This window comes from Pyrus communis, chromosome 14 (genome assembly GCF_041283825.1).
Source record: "Pyrus communis isolate YQ-2024b chromosome 14, ASM4128382v1, whole genome shotgun sequence".
NCBI lineage: Eukaryota > Viridiplantae > Streptophyta > Magnoliopsida > Rosales > Rosaceae > Pyrus > Pyrus communis.
The window spans coordinates 21781132-21799900 of NC_142578.1; the positions used below are offsets into that span (position 1 = coordinate 21781132).

General features: G+C 36.3%; 2 long non-coding RNA genes across 2 annotated transcripts; both read left to right on the plus strand.

The window, feature by feature from the left end:
• Window positions 1-1108: 1108 nt before the first annotated feature.
• Window positions 1109-3350, plus strand: LOC137713998 (uncharacterized). The gene is made up of 5 exons (XR_011065350.2): window positions 1109-1317; window positions 1399-1507; window positions 1609-1677; window positions 2395-2457; window positions 3145-3350. It is a non-coding gene; the product is annotated as an uncharacterized LOC137713998 (long non-coding RNA).
• A 3117-nt stretch (window positions 3351-6467) lies between these two features.
• On the plus strand, window positions 6468-9945 carry LOC148691396 (uncharacterized). The gene is made up of 3 exons (XR_015956010.1): window positions 6468-6751; window positions 6836-6934; window positions 9148-9945. It is a non-coding gene; the product is annotated as an uncharacterized LOC148691396 (long non-coding RNA).
• The last annotated feature ends 8824 nt before the right edge of the window (window positions 9946-18769 follow it).

Below are 18769 nucleotides of genomic sequence, written 5' to 3' on the forward strand. Positions count from 1 at the left end.
AACGTCCTTGAAGAGACGAATCCTCCTCCCGAGAATTGTGAGATTTCGGTCTATTATGCTAGCTTAGATGATGTGTGGCGTAGAAATGAGATGATTGTCGACGATACATTAGCATTTGCAGTAGCTACTGAGATCATGTTGAGCGATGACATTGAACTACGTTCCGTTGATGAATGTCGATGTAGAACTGATTGGTTAAACTGGAAACAAGCAATCCAAGTTGAACTCGATTCACTTGCGAAACATAAGGTGTTTGGACCTGTAACTCCTACTCCTCCACATGTGAAGCCCGTTGGCTAGAAGTGGGTTTTTGTTCGAAAGGGTAATGAGAAGAATGAAATTGTGCATTACAAAGCTCGTCTTGTTGCACAATGCTTCTCACAACGGCCCGAGATTGACTATGACGAAACTTATTCACCCGTTATGGATGTGATTACTTTTTGATACCTTATAGGGATCTTGATACGAAAATTTATATGAAAGTTCCCGAAGGATTTACATTAACCGGTTCAAATATTTCCAAACCCCAGAACACGCTTTCAATTTGGCTGAGGCGTTTACTCTACGGTTTGAAACAATCCGGAAGAATGTGGTATAACCGCTGAGTGAGTATTTGACTAGTCAGGGATATGTAAACAACGAACTATGCCCTTGTGTGTTCATTAAAAAGTCACATTCCAGATTTGCAATTGTTGCAGTATATGTTGATGACAAGAATCTTATCGGAACTCCTGAAGAGCTTGCGAGAACTGTCACGCACCTGAAGTCGAAATTTGAGATAAAAGATCTTGGTAAGACTCGATATTATCTTGGTCTCAAGATATAGCATTGTTCAGATGGAATCCTAGTACATCAATCGAACTACACCCAGAAGGTGTTGCGCAACTTTAATGATGTAAGAACCCGTCCCGGAATTTACGTAAGAAAATAGGTATTTTTGTATTTTCACTAAGTTTGGAGGATACCTTCCTTTTTAAAATTGTTTTTGAACCTTAATTGGTGAGCCCAAGGGGCCCACCCCCTGTTTTTGTCCCCCGGTTCCTTCCCTTTCCCTTTTCTTTTCTTTTTTTTTCTTCTGAAAAGTCTTCTCCTCTCTTCTCTCTTTCTTCCTCCGTGCTCTTTCTTTCCCCCCTCCTCTCGGTGCTCTTTCCTCCGACAAGAACACACACACACACACACCCACAACTACACCTACTCGAGGAAATCATCACCATCATCGCCATTCAACTGCATCTCTCTCTCTCTCTCTCTTTCCCCTGCTCGCGGCGCCGGGAGGACACGAACACCTCCAGCGAGTTTTGGTTGTTTTCCGGTTGGGTAAGCCCTTTTTTCTTCTTCTTTTCTTATGTTAGACTTTGCCTAGATGTGGTTTTTGAGTTTGGGTTCTTGATTTCCAAGGTTTTGGAGTGTTTTTGGCACGGGTGAGTGCACACCCAATTTTCCGGCGAGCACCGCCCCTTTCGAGGAAATTTCCGGCCAAACCACGGCGAGTTGGCCGGCGTGCGAGGTATCAATCTCTTCATCTCGCTGAGTACTACAACTTTCCTTTTTGTTTCACCTAATTTCATTGAGTATTGAAGAAGTTATACTCATTTGAATCTTACCCAGTTTCCGGCGACCTCAGTGACTTTCGAGGTGTTTTCCAGCCAAACCACGGCGAGTTAGACGTCGTGTGAGGTACCATTCTCTTCGTCTCTTCGAGAGCTACGATTTTCGTTTTTGAATCACTTGATTTGGTCGAGTATGAACAAAGTTATGGACGTTCGAAGTTTGTTTAAATTCCGGCCGAATTCCGGCGTCCTTCTCCGGCGCACCCAGGCCTTCGGGCCGTTCTCCACCCTCACACGGGCCTTAGGCCTGTTTGGTCTCTGGCCCAAAACCCTAAACCTTTTCTTTTTTTATTTTTATTTTGTTTCATTTAAAAAAAACCCAAAGGCCTTAGGGCCTTGGTTGCAGCCCAAACCCATTTCCCCTTTTTAATTAGGCCTTAGGGCCTGTTAGCCCAAAACCCATCGCCCTTTCTGTTGTGGGCCTTTGGGCCGCATGGGTTCAAGCACAACCCAACCCACTTAAAAACCTAACCCAATTATCCTAACCCAAACCCTTTAGGCCAAACCCAGATCCAACCCAAGTCCAAACCCTTTAACCCAACATGGATCCAAGCCCAGACCCGTTTGACCCGGACCCGGTCTGACCGTTGACTTTGACTTTAACCAGTCAACGTTGACTTTGACTTTAACCAGTCAACGTTGACTTTGACCGTTGACTTTTTGAGTGTTCGTGCGGGAACCCTCCTAGGCTAATTTCGACGTTGTGAATCCGTTTCCGATGTCCGTTTTCCCAAATTCAATCGTTTGAGTAGAGTTTGACTAAATGTACCATTTATGTGCTTAGGGGCGATTATCTGTGGCGTTTCCTTCTTCGTTAGATGGCATGGCTTTTCGACGGCGAAGTACTGTGAGTGGACCCCTTCTAAAAATGCATGTTTTAATGGTAGAATTGCATACACAGAAAAGCATGACTTTATGATTATGTTTTATGAAACGTTTTGAGATAACATGCTTACTGAGGCTAGTTTGAATTATTACTATTTTTCCTATAACCCATGTTCTTATAGCATATCTGATGGATGACGATATGATATTTAGAACATGTTTAGAACACCTCTTTATAGTATAGATGATGGATGACTTTATACTATGAAGTTGATTTTCAATATATGTATGTTCACTGGTTTTGTACTTACCTAGTGGTCCCTTCCGCTACGGGACGTAGGGATAGATCCGGTCCGTCCCGGGCGACGGTTTCGTGTTGGCATAGGGCCTGGAGTGTGTTTTCCTCTGACTGTCTGCTCAGAGACGGGGAGCCGGCAAGGGGCCTGAAGTGCATTTTCCTCTGACTGTGTGCTCAGAGACGGGGAGCCGGCATGGGGCCTGAAGTGTTATATTGGACATTCACTAGTGATTATTATTTTATGCGAATGATGATTTGAGATATTGCACGACATGCTAGGTTTCGGAAAACCTATGTTTATCATTATATATGTGTTTTCATAAAACCTGGGGGTTAGTATGTTGATAACTGTTTTATTATATATATATATATCAACTTGGTCCACTCATGTTTGTTTTGCGCCCCCTTCAGGACTTAGAATCGAGGCATACAATCCCGACGTCCAGGCACTTCCGCATCGGCATCTTCGAGTCCTCTCGGTGTAGGACCCACTCCTTTGTTTCATTCAATTTTATATTATTTTCTTTTAGTGTTCTAGGTTAGTGGTGTGCTCTGAACACGGTCCTTATTTGCATATTCATTATTCTTTTATATTTATAAACCTTATTTATCCCTTATTTTCAGCATTTGCACTTAATAAATGGCTTTCGTCACTCTCGAGTGTCGGCCAGCACGTGCCTATCCTAGTATTCGGGGAATATCGGGGTCGGGGCGTGTCAAATGAGGATAAAGCGAACCCTTCAGGTACTCCTATGGTCATTCTATCACTAGATGTAAAACAAGATCCCTTGCTTCCGAAAGAGGACGATGAAGAGATTTTGGAACCTGAAGTTCCTTATCTAAGTGCGATAGGCACTTTATTGTACTTAGCTCAATGCACTAGACCCGAGATCACATTCTCTGTTAATCTTTTGGCAAGATACAGTAATGCACCAACATGCAGACACTAGACTGGCATGAAAGACATTTTTCGTTACCTTAAAGGTACTACGGATCTGGGTTTGTTCTATTCCTATGAATCCTCGAATGATGTTGCACCCTTTGCTTCTCAAGTTGATTCTCGCCTTGTTGGTTATGCCGATGCAGGATACTTATCCGATCTGCACAAGGCGCGTTCTCAAATGGCTATGTTTTTACCGTTGGAGGCACCGCAATATCTTGGAGGTCAACTAAACAAACCTTAGTTGCCACTTTGTCTAACCATGCTGAAATTCTCGCCTTACATGAAGTAACTCGGGAATGCTTTTGGTTGAGAGCAGTAGTGGGCCATATTCGAAGCTTCTGCGATCTTTATCCCACCGTTGATATCCTGACGACGATTATGAGCATTTTTCTCACTGGGTTTTTGCTACCTAACTAGGTTTTAATGAGGCACATATCTTGGGTTGGTCATATTCTTGATGACATCCCGTAGATGTTACTTTTGACTTTGCATTTCTCATACATTTTTCCTTAGACTATGGATTTTGTCCCTATAAGGTTTTTTTAGTGAGACTTACTACTTATGCAAGTTCCTACCTTATTGAGAATAAGTGTTGTTCCTTAGAATCAATGTCGATGAGTCGTTTTCCTCAACTTCTGTATGATGCTAAATCTACCTTGAGTATTTACACACTCAAGGGGGAGTGTTGTAAACATTCCTAGTTCAAGTATAATTGTGTAAATCCTAGATTAAATTTTATTATAGTTATCATTTCCTATTATATCTTGTATTCCTTGGGGATGAAGGAATATCTTCTCTTCCTTTACTACTATAAATAAAGGCACAATGTAGGAGGGATAACAACACACACATTCCCCTACAATTCTACAAACACATCTCTCTCTCTTCTCCTTTCCGTCGACCCTCTCTCTCCTTGTCAAATAAAATAGACCACAACATTAAATACTTTTTTGCTTTCATTTTGTGTGATTTTTCTTATCTTCTACATCTCTCACATCATTCTTCGTCCACTAATTCTGCTCATTTTCATCCTTCATTTTCCCTCTATCACAAATATAAAAAAAAAAAAAAAAATGAAGGAAGGAAAGTGTTATTGACACTCCAAAAAAGTCGTTTTGAACTTCTCCTAAATGAATTTTTATTTCTAATAGAAAATTTTGAAGTGTAGGATGACTTTTTTTGAGTGACAAACATCTCCCTAAATTATATTATACACACACACACACACTAAAAGAGTAACTTTCAATTTAATTCCCATTGTTCCTAACAGACTTAGATCACTGTTACTTCTACAGTGTGCTTCCCTTTTTGCCCCTGCTTGATTTGTATAATTTTGATTTTGCCTCTTCTCTACTCTTCTGCTTTATTTTTGTCACTGTGGGAAGGGAAATATATGTATGTACAGGTGTGGGTCATTTAGGAAGGAAAAGAGGTAAAACGTAAACGTGTTGATCATCTAGGATGGGAGGGAGTCCCTCTCATTCCACTCTTTATCTCATTTCTCTATTCTACAACACGCTCATCTAAGGGGGGTGTAGTCAATTTGGATTTCACAGGATTTTAATAGATTTTGTTAAGGGACATATTTTAAAGGATTTTAATAGATTCTATAATTTTATATGGATTTTGAAAGATTTATATGAATTTCCATTATAGATTTCTATGGATTGTATGAACTTCTTTCATGGATTCTTAGGATTTGTGTGGACATTTTTCATGGATTTTTATCAAAGTTACAAATGGCTAATATATTTCTTCCCAATTTTTATCTAATCACATCTCATAACATATCGACCCAAAATCTCAGTAGTATCAAATTCATGTAAAAAATTGCCACAACATTACACACATTATACGAAAAGCAATTAAAACCAACAGAAACTTCATTAGACGAAAGGTGGAGGAAAACAAACTCAACCAATTCATCATATACTTCTTTGAGGCATTTAAACAAACAGCTTGTAGGCCAAAATTGCATAACCCTAGTTCACCAAACCAGTAAAGGGAATTCCCGAAAAACAATTTTTTTCTACTTTCTGATTAAACAAAAACAAACTCAATTGCCATTTTCACGTATTGAATCCAGATCAACGAATTTTTCAATTGCATTCATCTAACCCACCAAAAAATTGTTCCAGTTTTGATAATTTAAATTCTTTTCAACACCCCCAAAAAAATTGCAAATGAGTAGTGGAAAGAGCACGAATTATAAAGCAAAAAAATAAAAAAATAAAAAAATAAATAAAGGGATAAAATCCCAATTCAGAAAAATCATGTTCCAATTGTTACTCATCTTCCTAAAGGAACAAACCAAATGCAGAAAAAAATATAGCAAAAATGCGACATGTGAGTTTAGTGGGGAATGCTTGGAACTCATGCTAGGACAATTCATCTTTTATGGTTTGGCGTGAAAAGAAATTAGATGAGGAGGGTTGTATTGTTTATGGCATTTGGTATTTATACCACCCACCTTCAAATCCATTAAAATCTTTCATCCACCAAAATTCTAGCAAATTTTTAGCATTCTCACTACACTTAGATTTGTATGGACTTTTTAAAATTTTAATTGACTACCCGTAGATTTGGATGTATTTTTTAAATCTTCTCAAATCTTGATTTAACTACACCCTGATTTTAAAATCTTTTAAAACCCATCTAATTGACATTTTAAAATCTATTAAAATACCATCAAATCCAAATTTGACAACACCCCTAATTTTAAAAGTTGGGGGTAAAACTGGGCTCTTCTAGAGGCTTCACCCCATCACTCACCAGCGAACCCACCTTTCCCTTATTTTCTCTTTCAAATCAAACTTTTTGAAATCTTCAAAATTCCGACAACAGCCTTCGTTGTGTCTTCTACGACTTCGACTAGAACCCGTCTCGACTTCTCTCTTAGAACCCAGCTCAAGTCCTGGTTTTTTCTTCTCAGAATCTTACAATACCATTCGTTTCTTCGTATTCTCTGTATGTTTGGCTGAAATTCTAAGTTGCCGACTCCAGCTGTTTTCCTTCTCGACTCATCTGCCAAAATCTCTTCAGTTTCAACAACAGCAGTCACCACTCTTCTCAAAGGTAAATTTATCTTCTCTTTTTTGAATTCAGAATCTTCCAAATCCTCATCTACATCGTTTGATTTCTACAATTTTGATTCCACAGAAACATGGACTTGCTTTGTTCTCTATGCAGCGCTGCCCATTTTCCACCAAAATCACATCTCAAACTCTTCCAATTTCGAACACGACATGCCCGGCGAAGGTCAGTACCCTCACTCATACTCAATTTTTCCAAAAAGATAATTTTAATATCAGTGATGGGTTTTTAACAAGGGCTTCAATTGAGTTAGGGTTTTGTTATGTTATATCCCATTTTCCACCAAAATCACATCTCAAACTCTAAAGAAAAGGAGCAAGATGATCAAAAGCAACAATCTGCATCACCTTTCTTTGTTAAAAATTTTGAACTGATCCTAGGTGAGAAGAAGCGTTGATACTCAATAAATTTAGTTCCTGAGAAAGTAGTGTTGCGCAAGGTTTTGGAGCCAAATTTCTCCCTACCTGCGTTTTTTCTCACCCTTTGCACGACGAACAGTTAGTGTTGTTGTGCAATACCTTTTGTGCGACTACTATGTTTGTCGCGTAAGGTGTTTATTTTCTTCTTTTGTCAACACATTTTGCACGACAAAATGTCTTCCATCGCATAAAGTCTTGTCACTCAAATAATTTTTTCTACTATTGTCCTCTATGAAACTATACATGCTGAAATTTTTTTGTATTTGACGAACCTAAAAATATTTTATAGAACTATCTCATTTATATATCATTGAAAGATTTTAGAAAAGTTTAAAAATTAGAAGGTATTCAATTCGAATTTTAAACGAATTTATGAAATGTCCAAAGGTATTAAATTAGAAATTTAAAGGAGTTCTTTAAATTTAGGTATATTCAATCAGGGTTTGATCTTAAAGAATTTTAAAAAGTAAAGATTTTGATTGATTTGGAGGAATTTCATAGTGTATTATAGGCTTTAAATCATGCTTTTCCCCTAGGGGTGAAATTTTTTGCCAAATTACCATACCAACCGAATTACCACCATACCAAAGTTGTGCCAAAAATTTTGTACCATTGGTAATGGTACAATATTTGTACCATACCATACATTTTTGGTATGGTAATGGTATTCAAAACTATTACCAGTGGTATACCATACCGTACCACAACTATTCATTTATATATAATTAGGTATTATTATCATTATATATTCACTTTATATTTTTTTTTTCCTAGCCATTATTCCAATCATCTCACCCTCTAACCTTTACTTTCCCAATAAAAAAACCTAAGCCTTCTTGCGATGCAACTCTTCATCTATTCACTCATCTAGCCACCGACTTCATCTGTGTTGCTCCAATTCCGACGACTCTCTTTCTCTCCGGAGTCCATCTCATCTTCTCCTTCATCAAATTGGGATGTCTTTCTCCTTGGTTTCGTCTATCAAGTTAATTTTTGTACAATTTTAAAGAATGTAAAGATGAAATTTAGGAATCTTTGTACTATTTTTTTTAGGGATATTAGGTTCTTTTAGCAATTCTTCCATTTATTTACTTCTCGTTTCTTAAATGAATCTCTATAAAATTTCATAATTAAATTTAAAAAAAAAGTTTTAGAAACCCAAAGGGAGTGGCCAAAATCGGTTTGGGCCTTGAATTGGGTTGGAAAAAGAAATCAAATTTTGGCCCAAAAAAGGGCCCAAAACAAAGTGGTAATTACTATTACCATACCATGCCAACCAAACTATTTGGCATGCCGAAATTCGGTATATCAAAAATTTGACACGATAATGGTAATAAATTGTCATACCAAAAATTTGGTATGGTAATTGGTACATGAATTTTGATACGGTAATCGTACCAATACCACCCTTACTTTCTCCCTAACAATCAAAGAACGGTAGGAAATGCGTGTGGATTATGATTTTTTTTAGAGAATTCATTTGATTGTTACGTGACATTATTTTTGCAATGGGAGCCAAACACAAGATGCTTAATCCAAAATTTTGATTGCTTAGTCCAAAAAATATTGAATCTGAAGCAATTGTTTTGACAATTAATATAGTTGATGTGCAAATTAATTAGCATGGTTTGGGAAGAAAACTATTGTCTAAAATTTGATTTTGGGGTATCACTTAGTATTATGGTCTAGTGGTATTCCTCTTCACTTGTAAGTAAGAGATCTTAGGTTTGATTCTCGCCAAAGGCAAATTTGAATCACATTATTACTGACCCATTGTGAGGCTAAGCCCCCCTTAGCGTAGATAATATCGTTTGTTAAAAAAAAAAAAAAAAAAAAAAACAATTTTGATTCTGGGGTTACAAAATTTGGGCTTTTAGTACTTTTGGGTTGGGATATATTAGTCTGCTTGTGGTAAATAAACCCTATATTGAATATTCCTGCTTCGATTTAATTTCTTAGAGCTGAAGATAAGCATAGCAAGGCATGAAGACGCGCGTTTGCTTGTTATAAGAGCCACAGCTGGATTTGATTCAACAAACTTCAATAATGCATGATTTGTTCATTGTATCCCAGATTGGAATTGGTGAGGGCATGGTTGAAGTTCAGAGTAGAAACTTGTCATCATCTTTTGGTTTTCGAAATTACATATATACCTTCAAGCTTTCAGTAATGACCAACTGAATACAAAGTCGCAAGCTCTCTGACGATTAATCAATTATTGCATGAAATTTGAAGTGTTTTAGCTGCTTCTCCAAGGAAAAATATACAATGTGCTGAGTTGCTGATGCACATACCTGACCACATTATAGCAAATTCATGTGAGCATGAACCTATCAAATCAATGGCTGAAAATGATGTGGGATTTTGATTATATCATGCAAGCTTTGCCTTCAACTTTCCCATGTGCAAATCATTGTTGATGGTGAAGTCATTGGCACATTGATTTGAAAACTTACCGTCAGCGGTTACATTTCCTAATGCATTGCATGGAAGACTAGTATAAGAGCCTTTTGATATCATACAGCTCATTGCGTGTGTGCGCCGAATTCCGAATGTCGCAGGACAGTTGTTTGAGGATCCAGCCTCTTTAGCCCAATATCTTCTCTTGGTATGCAAGTTATTGCTGTGACTGACCTTAGAACAAACTCCGTTGATTTGTTCTATTATTGTGTGCTTACTACTGTGATTTCTCTGTCTGAAGTCAAAAAACGTAAAGATAACAAATTTACACGTTTGGCCAAGTATAATTCCTTTGAATCTGTCCTTGGGGAACTGGATTTGAAGAATGAGCGTGAATTTATTTCAACTAATGGGGAGACTTAATTTGTATCCAGCTTATCAGGTGATCAAGATTCAAGAATTTAAGGGATATAGGAGGAGAAAAAAACAATGCAGATCTAGGATTAGCTACGTTGGTTAGAATATTGTACTCCCCTCTTTGCACTCAAATTCGAATAATCACTCTCAATGCGCATATTTAAGAAGAATTTAGTGTAGAATGAACCATAAAAGAAGTGTAAATATACTGTATCATTTGAAATAAGGAGGTAACTCTTCAAAAAGCAATTAGGAATACCAAAACATTTAAAAGCTCAAATTGTCACCACGCTCAATGGTTGGACCACCTCACCTCCCGCAAAAAAAAAAAAAAAAAAAAAAAAAAAAAAAATATGCCATCCATGTTAGTGAAGCATTTCTCCAAATTACAAGCACTTTAATTTATCAAACAACTTGGCTGAAGTGAAACGGATTGACAGGTTTTGTTTTTTAAATGCAAGTGACTAATAATTTACTTTTCAGTTTTTTTTGCTTTTGAACTTTCGTAGATCATCTCTATCTAGAAGTTTGGAGGAATAGACTTAATTCATTAGCGGTGAAAATTGAAATAAATTGTTCGTTTATCAAGTTTTATGTCCAACCCTAGACCTAGCTAGATGTTGATTATGGGACATTTGTAAATTGCACAAGTGAAGTAGAGTCTGAAAGAGTTTTGTTATAACAGATAAGATAAACCAAATGAAAGGAAAATGATCTTCGTCGGATTATTTTTCTGAGGATTTTAAGGATTTCGTTATCATGATCATTTATTGGACATCGTGCGGTCAGAAATCGTTTGGTACTATTTATGCTTAATTTTAAATTTTAAATTTTAAAATTATTTCTAATAATACGATGTACGATGAACAATTACGATCACGAAATCCGTAAGATCACTAGAAAAATGATCCGGCCCAAATGAAAGAGAAACTCAGAAATTGCTCAGAACATATAAAGTTGAAATGTTGAATTGCATGGGACTTTCCTTGATGGGACAAGTGATTCTGAGGGAATATATTAAAGGAAAGGTGATGCATACCAATCTTCAATGTATGTGAATGTACCTTTTGGTACAGACTAAAGTCGTTTGGGGCCTAACATTTGCTCCATACTGTAACTGCTTCCCCTTTGCTTTTTCTCTTCTCTTTAGTTGATGTTCCTCAGATTCTCAATGCACCTTCTATTGTCAGGAGAAACACACAGCAATCTTATCATGTACTTCTTTGTGATTCCTTGGAAAGATTTGATTTATAACCAACAATTGATAGAAGAATGTTATTTGAATTATTAATCCTGCTTTATAGCATAGTATTAACTATTTGACATGATCCAGTTGGTATTCATATGCCTTTCATCTAAGGAAAAGATTTAATGTCCAACTCCCACATACAAATCTTATAACATCTGAAAAGTTTCATACTTTGTTCCTTAAATTTGTAGTTTATTAGCATCTGCTTTGTACGTGTGTGCAAAATATATTTGTGTTCATTTAGGTGATTCCTGTTTCATAATCATTTCGTTTTTTTTGTTTTAATTTTTTTCAAGATAAAGTGAAAGAAGATACATAGGAAAAAAAGAGATGAAAATGCTGGATGTACGTAGGCTAGTGGGATAGATATGAAGAAAATGTATAATGATAGACAAAAAAATGAAACAAAACACGAAAAAGTTTATTGACAAAAGAAAAGCTTATCAAGCTGACCCTTATATGTTTTCGTCTATAATATAATCATATTTGAGACAACTCTGTCGGTTTTGGTAAACCATGTATAATTCTTATTAATTTATTGTGAATCAATCTACCACATTGATCCACGTGTTACCTGCACTAAGTAATTAAAGGGTAATGACAATGGCAAACTGGAAGTCGTTGGCTTCTCAAGTCAAAAGTGTAACTTGTCATGCAAAATCAGAATTATTAAATATTAATTCCTACATTAAAAAGGGGGACAATAGCTAAAGCTGGAACTAACTGATAATGTTTGGCATGGACTTTTTACCTGCCCAGAAAATAATAGAATACAGACATTACGGGGATCAAGCAAACCAAAAGAAGATAACAAACCTACTATTAACGGATGCAAATCCAAAGACTAATTGTAATTTGGAAAGTTGTTCCAATTGGTTAATTAGTAAACTTCCCTCAATAGTTAAATACCGTGGTTAGATTCCACATCATACCTTAAGATTAATGCAAAATAAATTATGTTGAAATGTAACTCGTTCTACAGCCTTGAAGTTTCGAAGACAAGACCAAGAGGCTGGAGCCTCTACAACGGCTACGTCGGCTAGTTTATTTAAGAAAGTAACGGCTAGTTTTTTTATAAGATCACTACATAGAATTAAATCTAGTCATTTACTAGGATTAGAACATGTGGATGACTGAGATTTACACATCCAACTATTGCTTTGGATGACGTATTACCTGCAAATTCTTGTAGATAAGAGGATGTTTTGTTTTTGATGATGGATGTTGAATGAAATGCTCAGTGTTGTTGCTATGTTTTGCAAACTGAACTTACAACAAAATTCTTCTTGTTTTTTTATTAACCATTTGTTCGGGCAAAGATTTCTCTGGAGAAGGTCTCTGGACCTCAGCACAGTTCCCCAAGGGATTGACACTTTGAATGTGTATGTTTGGTAGTCGGGCTCTTGCTTGTCTAGTTGCTACAATAAGAGCTTAAAGTTAGTTTTGAAATGTGCCTTTGTGGGGCCTTAGGTGTAGGCCTTGAGGCTCGCAATTAAAACTAACTAAATGCTTAGGCGTGCCATTGCTATCTCAGTATAGCAAATGTAGAGCAAGTGTGTTTTAAGTTGAATACTTGTGCCCCAAGTTACTCAAACTTTTTGTTATCAAAGGATTGTCGTAAATGGGTTAAGTCTGCATTGAGTTCTTCTCTTTGCCTTGTGACCAAGAACTTTAATTCATGATCTTGTATGTTCAAATGGAGGGAATCTAGAGCCCTTTAAGTCATTTGTTTGGTTCCAAGTTACTCTTAATGAAAACAGATGTATTAAGTTAACCAGATCCAGATGCAAATGGGACTTTTAAAATAGAAAAACAGGTAACAATGACTTGAATACATGCTGAAGAGTGCATTAAGTAATAGATCTACTAATTCATAGAATAAACAAAGAGACTCGGGCAAAATTTCACCTTGTATGGCAAGAATGAACCTCTTGCAGCCATTTCTCTTTGAGTTTACAGGGTTTGTATGTTAAAAATGGATGGATTGTAAACATACTACAACACTAAAAGGTAGTAGAGCTTTTATACTAGACAAAAGATAGCTTTTGTAAGGAAACTATTGCTAAAAGGATTGAATCTGAGTTGATTTCAGCTTTTTGGATGCAAATCTGGCATGAAAGCAGAGTTTGTAAGTTTGTTTGTTTGACTGGTTAAGTGTCTTAGTCTTTGTTGTCTCTTCTCTCTTTTATAGGCGATTTGGGCCGAGGGTCAGGGCTTTGCTCTTGCTCGAAAGCTCTTGGAGGGTAGTGAGTCATCAGTCTTATAGTGCCACTGTAAAGTGTTTTTTGGTTAATAGTAGGTTAGTCTCCATCACTTGTCATCTCAGTTATAGGCACGTGGCTTGTGTCTTGGCTGATAAGGCTTTAGTTTGTCTTTGGGCTCGATGCTGGGTTATGGGCAAATCTTCATTTAATTTGGCATCCTTGGGTTTTTCTTCATTCAAACCCAATATTCAAATATTAACCCAAACACCATTATAGTGAAATTCCTTTTGTTTTTTTTATTAATCATTCCTGCATCATTTCTCCCTTATAATCCAAATTCTAACATGGCATCAGAGCCTATTTTTTATCACTAAGCTGTGCGTTATCGTGTTTAAGGGGAGACTTCAAAACCTTGATACCCCAGAAAACTTTGAAAACCAAGAAACTCAAGCTCAAAACACCGAAACCTTCCCAAAAAATGTTCATCTCTAGTTTAACTATCTGTAAACAACAATGGAGAAGTTAAGGATCAGTCATTACTGGAGAAAACTATGAATTTTGGAGTATCAAGATGGAAACCATCTTCAAATCCAATGACCTTTAAGATTTGGTACAGAAAGGCTACGAGACTTCCAAGGCAGATGATAAAGATGATGAAGAACTCCATCTGGGCAAGGAAATTGTATAGAAGAAGAAATGACCAATGATGCAAAATCATTGGGAATCATCCAAAACTCAGTCGCAGATCAAATCTTTCCCATAATACCTCATGAAGAAACCTTAAAGGGAGCTTGGGAGACAAACTCCAGGATGAGTTCAGAGGTGACACGAAGGTTAGAAAAAGTTAAACTTTAAACTCTTAGAAGATATTTTGAGTATACTAGAATGAAAGAAGGTGAACCCTTGAATGATTATTTCAGGAGGCTATTAGAACTTGTGAGTCAGTTGAAAACCTATAGAGAAAAACTTACTGATACTATAATAGTGCAGAGAATACACATTAGTCTTACTAGGATAGATGATAACATTGTTAATGTTATTGAGGAAAGAAAAGACCCTAATACTCTAGGGATTCAAGAGGTAATAGCCTCTTTCAAGGCCTATGATCAAAAGTTTGACAATCATGATGAGAACTCTACTGAAAATGCTTTCCAGGGCTTGAATATTGGAAACAAAAGTAACTACTCTAGTGGACAGTTATCTGGAAGTCAAATTTTAAAAGGCAAGAAAGGGTGGAAAGGTAAAGGCAAGAAATGGGACGGAAAGCTCAATATGGTACAAAAGAAAAGTGTTGGAAATGGAGGAAGTGAAACTTCAAAGATTGCCTGAAAAATATGTGACAAGCTACATTTTTGGGCTTACTGGTCTAAAGGAAAACCCAATTACTCTAAGTGTAATAGATTTGGAGACCCTGAAAAAGATTGCAATACAAAAGGAAATCAATAGATCAATTTTACGAACCAAGTCGAATGTGTAGGATGGAAACTATAAAGAATGCCAACACTACTTCGTACACTAATAGTAGATGCAGTAATCACATGACTGCACATGAGTCACTTCTAATTGATATGGATACATCCTTCAAAGGTAGAGTAAAAATGAGAAATGGGAATCTAGTTGATGTAGTTGGTAGAGGCACTCTAGTTAATGAAACCAAGAAAGGATAGAGGAACATTCGAGAAGTAATGCTTGTGCCTGGACTTGATGAGAACCTTCTCAGTGTAGGCAAAATGATTGAGAACGTGTACTTTCTCTTATCTGGTGATTCCATGGTTGAAATTTATGATGATGGATCACCGCCCAATTTGGTGGCTAGTGTACTAATGAGAGAGAACAAAAGCTTTTCTCTATTCCTAAAGCCCTGATTCAATTTCCATGATAGGAAATGTTGTTGAAAATGCTTAGTTATCGTCATAGAAGTGTTGGTAATCTTAACTATCAAAGTCTCAAGAACTTAAAGAATCAAGAGTTGGTTTATGGACTACCTGAGATTGAAGAAATGAAAGAATCATGAGAAGGTTGTGCAATGGAAAAGCAACAAAGGGAACCACTCCCTACATCACAAGCTTCGAAAGCAACTAAACCACTAAAATTGATTCACATTGATGTGTGGTCCAATGAGAACTGCAACACTTGGAGAGAATAGGTACTTCTTGACCTTTATTGGTGATAAAAGTAGAATCTGATGGTTTACTCAAGTTTGATGTTTTTGTTGTGTTCAACAAGTATTGGTGATAAAAGTAGAATCTGATGGTTTACTCAAGTTTGATGTTTTTGTTGTGTTCAACAAGTTCAAGCAAATGGTTGAGAAACAAAGTAGTTTTGAAATAAATAAATATAAAAAAAATTGAGAAAAGACAGAGGTGGAGAATACACCTTATTGAAATGTTAAGTTATCTGATGATGTAGGCTTAGAAAGGCAATTAACAATGGCCTATACCCTTAACAGAATGAAGTGGTTGAAAGGAAAAATAAAACCATAGTTAAAATGGTAAGATCAATGCTACATGAAAAGGAAATGTCTTACCATTTTTAGGGAAAAAACTGTCAATACTACAGTTCATCTATTGAATAGGTATCCAACTAAAGCAGTGGACAAATTGACACCATTTGAAACATTAATTAGAAGAAAAACCTCTATGAAACACCTTAAAGTATTTGGATCAGTGTGTTATGTTCATGTTCCTAATCAACTCAAGCATAAGTTGGAAGAAATCAATAGGAAATGTGTGTTTGTTAGGTATAGAAATTGTTAAAAATGATATAGGTTGTTCAATGTCATACACAAAAGATCATAATCTCAAAGGATGTAGTATTTGATGAAAAAGGCAAAGTGGAGTTGGGAAAATAACACTAAAGTACATGTGTCAATACCTTTCAGTGACAATTCTGTCAACAATGAAAAGTTTGGAACTTAGGAAGAATTTGAGATGATCACTGCTTCTCAAACACCAGTTCAATCCCCTCAATCCTTCCAAACGTTAACATCTCAAATTTTAAGTGGAAACTTTAAATGACAGGTTCACATGAATTCACTCCAAGCTCAACTTCTATCAGAATGAAGAGTTTGAATGTGATATATGTTTCTTGCAACTTCTGTGTTGTGGAACTAGAAAACTTTGGGGAAGCTAAGGATGATTTAGCATGGCAGAAGGCAATGAAAGATGAGATTACAGTAACTGGGAAGAACTCAACTTGGGAATTGGTCAATAAGCCAAGTGACAAACCTGTTATTTGTGTCAAGTGGTGTACAAAACCAAACTCAACTTGGATGGGTCTATGTAGAAGAAAAAAGCAAGGTTGGTTGCCAAAGGGTCCTCACAACAACCTGGAGTTGATTTAATGAAACATTTTCCCCATGGCAAGGTTGGACACAATTAGAACATTTATTGCACTAACAACTCAAAATGATTGGAAATTGTTCTAATTAGATGTCCAATAAGCATTTCTTAATAAAGTACTAGAAAAAGAGGTATATGTTGAGCAACCAGAGGGTTTCCAAGTTGAAAATGCAGAAGATAAGGTGTATTGGCTAAAAAGGGTTCTTATATGGCCTTAAGCAAGCACCATGGACATGGTATGGTGAAATTGACTCGTACTTCACCAAAAATGGGTTTCAAAGAAGCTCAAGTGAAACACCTTGTATACCAAGATGCAAAGCAACTCATATATGATCATTGGGTCTATCTATCTGAATGATATGGTCTTCATTGACAACAATAAAGGATTGCTCAATGAGTTCAAGAATGACATGATGAAGCAGTATGAGATGATGAATTTTGGCCTACTGCACCAATTTTTCTTGCTGGATAAATTTGGGTTATATAACTGCAAATCAATTTGCACTCCATTAGTATCAAATAAAAAACTAAGCCTGATGGAACTGAATTTATGGATCAAAGTTTATACAAAAGCATCATTGGCAGCCTCCTTTATTTGATTGCAACAAGGCTATGAATCATGTATAATGCAAGCCAACTATCTAGGTTTATGCATTGTGTAACAAAGAGTCATATGAGGATTGCATAAAGGGTCTTGAGATATGTCCAAGGTACAATTGATTATGGAATTTACTATGAGAAAGGTCAATCCTCAATTCTAATTGGTTTTGTGGTAGTGATTGGAGAGTCAGTGAGGATGATTCAAAAAGCACCTTACGTTATGCTTTCACCTTTAGATCATAAGCATTTTCATGGGCTTCCATCAAGTAATAAACAGTTTCATTATCAACTGCAAAAGTTAAGTATGTAGTTGCTGCATAAGCAACATCTCAAGCCATTTGGCATGGATTTGTGCAAGAGAATTTTGGTGAAGTTCAATTGAAAGCCACACCATCGATATGTGACAACATGTCAACAATTTCAATGACTAAGAATTATGTGTTCCATCACAAGACAAGGCGCGTAAAAAAGAAGTACCATTTCCTCAGGGACACATTGCAACAAATTGATCCAACTACTCTACTACAAAACTGAAGATCAGGTGGTTGATATCTTTACCAAGCCACTACCTAAAAAGAGATTCGCATATCTTAGATGATTGTTTGGAATCAAGTCTGGAAACAGCTTAAAAGGAAGTGTTGATGAACTATATGCAGTTTTACAGCCTTAACATTTCGAAAAAAGAGGCTTGAGCCTCCACAATGGCTAGTTTATTTTAAAAAGTAACGGCTAGTTTTTATAAGATTAGTAGGTAGAAATCTAGTCACTTAAAACAGATGTAGGGCTAGATTAGAACATGTGGATCGGTGAGATTTACACATCCAACTATTACTTTGAAGGACATGTACTACCCGCAATTCTTGCAGATAAGAGAATGTTTTGTTTTCGATGATGAATGTTGAATGAAATGCTTGATGATGCTGCTATGTTTTTGCAGACTAAACTTATAGTGAAATTCCTTTTGTTTTTTATTAATCATTCCTATACCATTTTTCCCTTATAATCCAAGTTCCGACAAATGAATTATTATTTCTTGCAAAAATACTATTGATTGGTCACTACCAAACAAAAGAACCATAATCAAAACCCAAACTGCTGAAATTTGTCTCTCTCATCACCCGAAAAGCGAGTTTTCATTTGAATTCCTTTTAAGAATTGCAAGTAACTTAAGATGTATCATTTCACTACAACTTACTGAAAATTGAGCATTATTAAGATCGTTGACACTAGAGCTGACCAAGCGATTATTAGAAACTTGTTAAATATTGTTAGTGCAAAATTGGCAATTCTTGACAAAATGCCTGAGTCTGTAATAGCTTAGACTTGTTACATATTTTCAATTGTAATTGTTTAAGTCTAAGGATGTCTCT